The sequence below is a fragment of the Amphibalanus amphitrite genome, unplaced genomic scaffold (genome assembly GCF_019059575.1).
Source record: "Amphibalanus amphitrite isolate SeventyFive unplaced genomic scaffold, NRLGWU_Aamphi_draft 000573F_arrow, whole genome shotgun sequence".
Lineage (NCBI taxonomy): Eukaryota > Metazoa > Arthropoda > Thecostraca > Balanomorpha > Balanidae > Amphibalanus > Amphibalanus amphitrite.
The window spans coordinates 304,975-310,974 of NW_024882067.1; positions in this window are offsets into that span (position 1 = coordinate 304,975).

Below are 6,000 nucleotides of genomic sequence, written 5' to 3' on the forward strand. Positions count from 1 at the left end.
TTTGCTTATCGAATTTATAGCAACTGGTTGCTTAACTTCGAAATAATGATTTATGACAGAAAAAGCTTGTTTGCGACATATTTGTAAAGAAACAACGGAAATAGCTTTGACTCGTGCGCTATTCTAGTACATTTTTGGTAGAAAAGTTCGTCCAACCTGTTTTAGGGCCTTGCTTGGGCGGCGATGAATTGAACGGCCTCCACGATGCACGTTAGCCCCTTCCTGGCCACTTTCATTTGCTTTTTTGTCGTGTCGCTCATGTTCAAAAGCTTCGGCTCCTTTGACGCTGACATCAATCCTTGCGCAGCAGCCTTGTGTGCCGACGAATTATCATGCTCTCGGAATGCCTCAGGCCCATTCCTCCAACGTTTGAAGCCCGTGGTGGTGAATGCTCCACCTTTTCGACGTTCTGCGTTCAGTAGTTGACGTTCCTCTGCTTCGCGGCACAGGCTACAAAAAACCGCATCTTTGTCCACGTCGTAATGGAGCCATCTCCATGTTTTGACCCACTCAGCTTGGTACCTGCGGCCACATCGACTTTCTTTGGCGGTACAAGCCGGGCCCGTGTTCAAAGTCAGAGCAGCCGAGGTAGCAGGAGCGGCAGAAGTGGAAGGAGGGGCAGTGTCACTAGGACAGCCTCGTGGTTCTGGTTGATTACTGGATTTATCACCGGGGGAAGAAGGCTGGGCCGACGAACTGGAAAGAGGAGAGGAAAATGAAAGCATTGCAGTTTTCTAATTGACGATAACATTAGGTTATAGGTAGGTTCTATTTCACCAACCCTTTGCACTCTGATGTAATAATTACCAGTTAATTGAGAAAAATTAGGTAATTTGATTTAAACTCAGTTTCTGCCTTTTCACTATTCAGCTATTTCACTATTTCATTTAACTCCTTAGACATCAAGATGGTCCTTACTTAACTTTCTTTACGGCATTGTTCATTCGCACTGACTGATAATAATTCATTTAAAGGGACCCTCCCACCTTCAAAAAAGTTAATGAATTGGCATGAAAGTGATGTCGCTCGGTTCAGAAAGAGCAAAAACGAATATCTACCAAATTTCATCGAAAAATATTCACCGGTTTTCAAGATATTAGACTTTTACTTTTGTTTACTTTTTGGGATCTCCGCTGTTCCTAGCGACTTTATTTGAAAGTGCGGCATTTGTTGCCCGCAAAGCAGCATATACCACCGCGTGCTACAAAACGTTTTAGTCAAACATTTAACGGACGTTCGAAAGCCTGATGACGTCATCAGATTCCCGTAATGGTTAAGAGATAGGGACCACGCTGGTCCCACCCTGCAAGTAAAGGGAAGAAATTTCTTGAACACCATAAAGCTGCGGGGGTTGCGACCAGGATAAATGGTGGTTTCTGAGCCTGGCCGCAAACTTGGCTATCTCAACTCAAAACTAATGTTAAGGTGGGAGGGTCCCTTTAATAAATAATTTACAATGATTCAATCAGCCAATATTCAATATAGCCTGAAAACACCATAATTAAAGTTTCTAGCTGATCGAATAATTTTAGAGGTGGGGTCAGGGCATCGAATTTAGCCGTTAGTGGGACCGGGATGCGTTGAAGTCTCCACTGCTTCGGCTATATGAGCCCATCATACCAACATACCAATGAAAGGGAATGTCGCAGTGAAAGTTTACGTTAACCCGTCTCGTAATGCCACATCCCTCCCTGAAAAGAGTCCGTTAAAAGTCGCACGATTTTGTGGAAGACCCTCATTTCGGCAGAAACACGTTACCGGTGCTATCTTCAGTGGAATGTAGCAGGGTAGGTAATCGCAATTATCGTTAAAAAATATTACAAGTGGCTCACCTGTTCTTTTGCTTCTTGACGAGGAACTTGTCCAACTTCATCTGGTGACGCTTCATGGACCTCGTTTCATAAAGCGAGTCCGTAACTTACGCCGGTTTTTGGTATTGTATTGCAAGTGCATGTGAAGCGATGACGATAGCTTGAATCGTTCAATTTATTTATTTTGCAAGCAAGAACAGAAGGGAGAAAGGCAAATAAATTTATTGTTTTACATGCGCTTGCAATACAAGCCCAAAAACTGGCGTAAGTTACGGACTCGCTTTATGAAACGAGGCCATGTTCGCTTCGGCAAATGCAGCCACACACCTCCACCAAACAGCACCCGCCGACCGTCCGACCGTCCCGTCTCGCCGTCTGAGCGGCACCGGAAGCGGGAACGCGGGAGCTGCTGTCCACTGCGTCATTACCGCGACTGCACGTGCACTACCGCAGCGCACATGGTAGTTGGCACCTCCGTTCCGCACGGCCAACAATAACTCCGTCGGCGCTGGACAAGAAGACGGAGAAAATACCATGTAGAGACCATGACTGTATCGATCAAAAGAACCCAAACCAAAATACAAAAATCTTAAAAAGAAAATTTAAGCTAGTTCTGAGAGAGAGAGAGACACTTTTATGTGTGGCATCAGTTTTAATCGTATGATTCGTATGGAAACTGCCTTTGGGATTTAAAACTTTACAAGAGTGGAAAAAGTTAGCCCGGCCGCGCCGGGGTAGGCTGAAAGTTACCCCGGCCACGGCCGGGGTAGCCGGGGTAGGTTCTCCACCCATGGAGCTTCCTATTCAGTTGGTGGGGCGGCTGCCCCACCAACTTGCCATTTTGCCCCACCAATAAGCGTTTTGCCCCACCAACTTTAGCTGACTTTTAGGACTTTGTTGCATTAGCTAACCAATCTTTTCCGCATTGGGGAGCTTTGAAATGTCTGTCTGATGTCAAACATTATCTTTGTAATGAAAATAATCGATTCAGTGTTGCACTTTATCTAACTCAACAATTGGACATCGTAAGTTTGACGACTTTTTGCCCCACCAACTTCCCTGGAAAAGCTCCACCCTTGTCGACAAGTTGCTGTTTCTGAGACCTAACTCATGAAAAAACAGTTTTCTTAAAATGTGTATCTAAGTGCCGTTATATTAACCCGCACCCTGCTGGGGGGGGGGTGTTTGAACACCCCCCCTTGCGGTTTTTCGCGAATATCTCAAAAACGGCGGCGCGGAGCGCCGCCGTTTTTGATACACCTTATCATACATCAGTTCTACACATGTTGTGAAAATTTCAGACCAAGGTCATTCAAGGTCAGGTCACCAGGTCACTTGAAGTGACCTCACCTCATAAAAAGTTTCAATGTCTGTCATAGCTACACCGAGTGACCGATCGCTTTGAAACTTTCAGCGATTGCTAAGAGCAATAGCATGTACAAAATGTATATCTCAGAATTTTGATATCGATGACCTAAGGTCAGGTCAATTTTGCGACCTCCCCATTATAAGTCAATGGGAGAAAATTGAAATGCGCCTCCTTTGGACGAAAGACATTATAAACACTCCCAAACAATGAATTACAAGTGTTTTAGACACACTGAACATGAAAATGGTGTCCGTGACCCCTGTTTATGCCCTGAGGTCATCTTAGGTCACGAATGGTATCTAACAGTTTTTCGCAAATAACTTTTGATAGAGGCATGCTAGAGCGATGAAAACGCCTTATATGTGTTCAGCTCGACGATACGGATCGACTGATATGCAACATGACCCTTTCCGGTCAGGTCATGACCTTGACCTGAGGTCAAATTTTCAAGTTGACCTTTCAAGGTCAAGTTATAGTTCATTCGATGCGTCTTGACGAGAGGAACACGATGCTGGTAAAAGTAAGCTCGTACAAGGCTTGGGTCAAAAGTTATTGCAGAAAAACTGTTTCCAAAAAAATCGGCTATTTTTGCAGTTTTTGCCCCCTGCAGGCAAAACCGTTGACGTTAGGTCAAATCTGAGAGAATTACTCAGAAAGGGCGTTAATAGGGCTATCGAATGCGCTTTTCCGCGGCGCTGTAGCTCTATTGGTTCCCGAGTTATGCGTTGGCTTCTTGGAAATTGTCGACATTCGACCTGGAAATCGGCGAAATTTTGCCTTCAATGACCTCTGGTGACCTGACCTTTGACCTGACCAAAAAATTGACCGAAGTGATTTCCTCATTATTTTTGACGCTCTTTCGAACGCCGCCTTCCGCGTATCGCTACGTGGCCCAGGAGCCGAGTTAGAAGGGGGGGGTGTTCAAACACCCCCCCCCCCCCAGCAGGGCGTGGAAATCCAGGACCCCCAGCCGGGCGCGGGTTAACACAGCTCTGCAATTCTGCTTAAATATCTGCAAAATCCTGACTTCCCGGAAAATTGTTGGTGGTGATGGGGATTGAGCCCGTCGATGAAAAGTAAGTCAAATATTCAAAGGCTACAAAACATTATTTCTTGTTCTGTGAAATAGCAATGCAAAGACCGATGATAGTGCCAGTGTTGAGCTTTCCAATGAAGCATTGCAATTAGTAGTAAGGTTATTATCACCTAAGATATCTAACATCAAATATTAGAATTCTGCCATTGTCTTGCTGTAGAACTTTCAGTCTCTTGGGAACACGATTTGCCGGTTTCAGATCGAAAAAACACTTCAAAAAGTGGTAATAGACAATGAAATTTCCCACCTGATAGCATCTCGGGTTTGTATATATCCTGTCTAGAATTTTCATAAATCAGACGTAAAAATGGCCAATTTCGTCAGATTCCGAATTTTTGCCATTGGCTCTAATGCAAAGCATGGCTACTTTCAGTCTCTTGGGAACACGATTTCCGTACCTCAGATTGAAAAACACTTCAAAAGTCCCAGATAGTAGACGATTTAATGTACAAGATCACATCTCGCTTTTCTCTGTATCTGGTCATGTATCATCATAAAACCCTCTAAAATATAGTCAATTTAATATTAAGGTCCATGGATTTAGAAAAATTTTCATATCCGACTAGATTTGGGCTACCATGTCTGTTGACCGGGGGCCGTATGTTTTGTATATTGCAATATCTCTCCTACAGGCAGAGGCATGGCTTAGCACGAAAAATCATTCCGAAAGCTACTACACAGGCCAAAAACATTCTGTCGAGGTCATTAACCCGCGCCCGGCTGGGGGTCCTGGATTTCCACGCCCTGCTGGGGGGGGGGGTGTTTGAACACCCCCCCCCCCCTTCTAACTCGGCTCCTGGGCCACGTAGCGATACGCGGAAGGCGGCGTTCGAAAGAGCGTCAAAAATAATGAGGAAATCACTTCGGTCAATTTTTTGGTCAGGTCAAAGGTCAGGTCACCAGAGGTCATTGAAGGCAAAATTTCGCCGATTTCCAGGTCGAATGTCGACAATTTCCAAGAAGCCAACGCATAACTCGGGAACCAATAGAGCTACAGCACCGCGGAAAAGCGCATTCGATAGCCCTATTAGCGCCCTTTCTGAATAATTTTCTCAGATTTGACCTAACGTCAACGGTTTTGCCTGCAGGGGGCAAAAACTGCAAAAATAGCCGATTTTTTCGGAAACAGTTTTTCTGCAATAACTTTTGACCCAAGCCTTGTACGAGCTTACTTTTACCGGCATCGTGTTCCTCTCGTCAAGACGCATCGAATGCACTATAACTTGACCTTGAAAGGTCAACTTGAAAATTTGACCTCAGGTCAAGGTCATGACCTGACCGGAAAGGGTCATGTTGCATATCAGCCGATCCGTATCGTCGAGCTGAACACATCTAAGGCGTTTTCATCGCTCTAGCATGCCTCTATCAAAAGTTATTTGCGAAAAACTGTTAGATACCATTCGTGACCTAAGATGACCTCAGGGCATAAACAGGGGTCACGGACACCATTTTCATGTTCAGTGTGTCTAAACCACTTGTAATTCAGTGTTTGGGAGTATTTATAATGTCTTTCGTCCAAAAGAGGCGCATTTCAATTTTCTCCTATTGACTTATAATGGGGAGGTCGCAAAATTGACCTGACCTTAGGTCATCGATATCAAAATTCTGAGATATACATTTTGTACATTCTATTGCTCTTAGCAATCGCTGAAAGTTTCAAAGCGATCGGTCACTCGGTGTAGCTATGACAGACATTGAAACTTTTTATGAGGTGAGGTCACTTC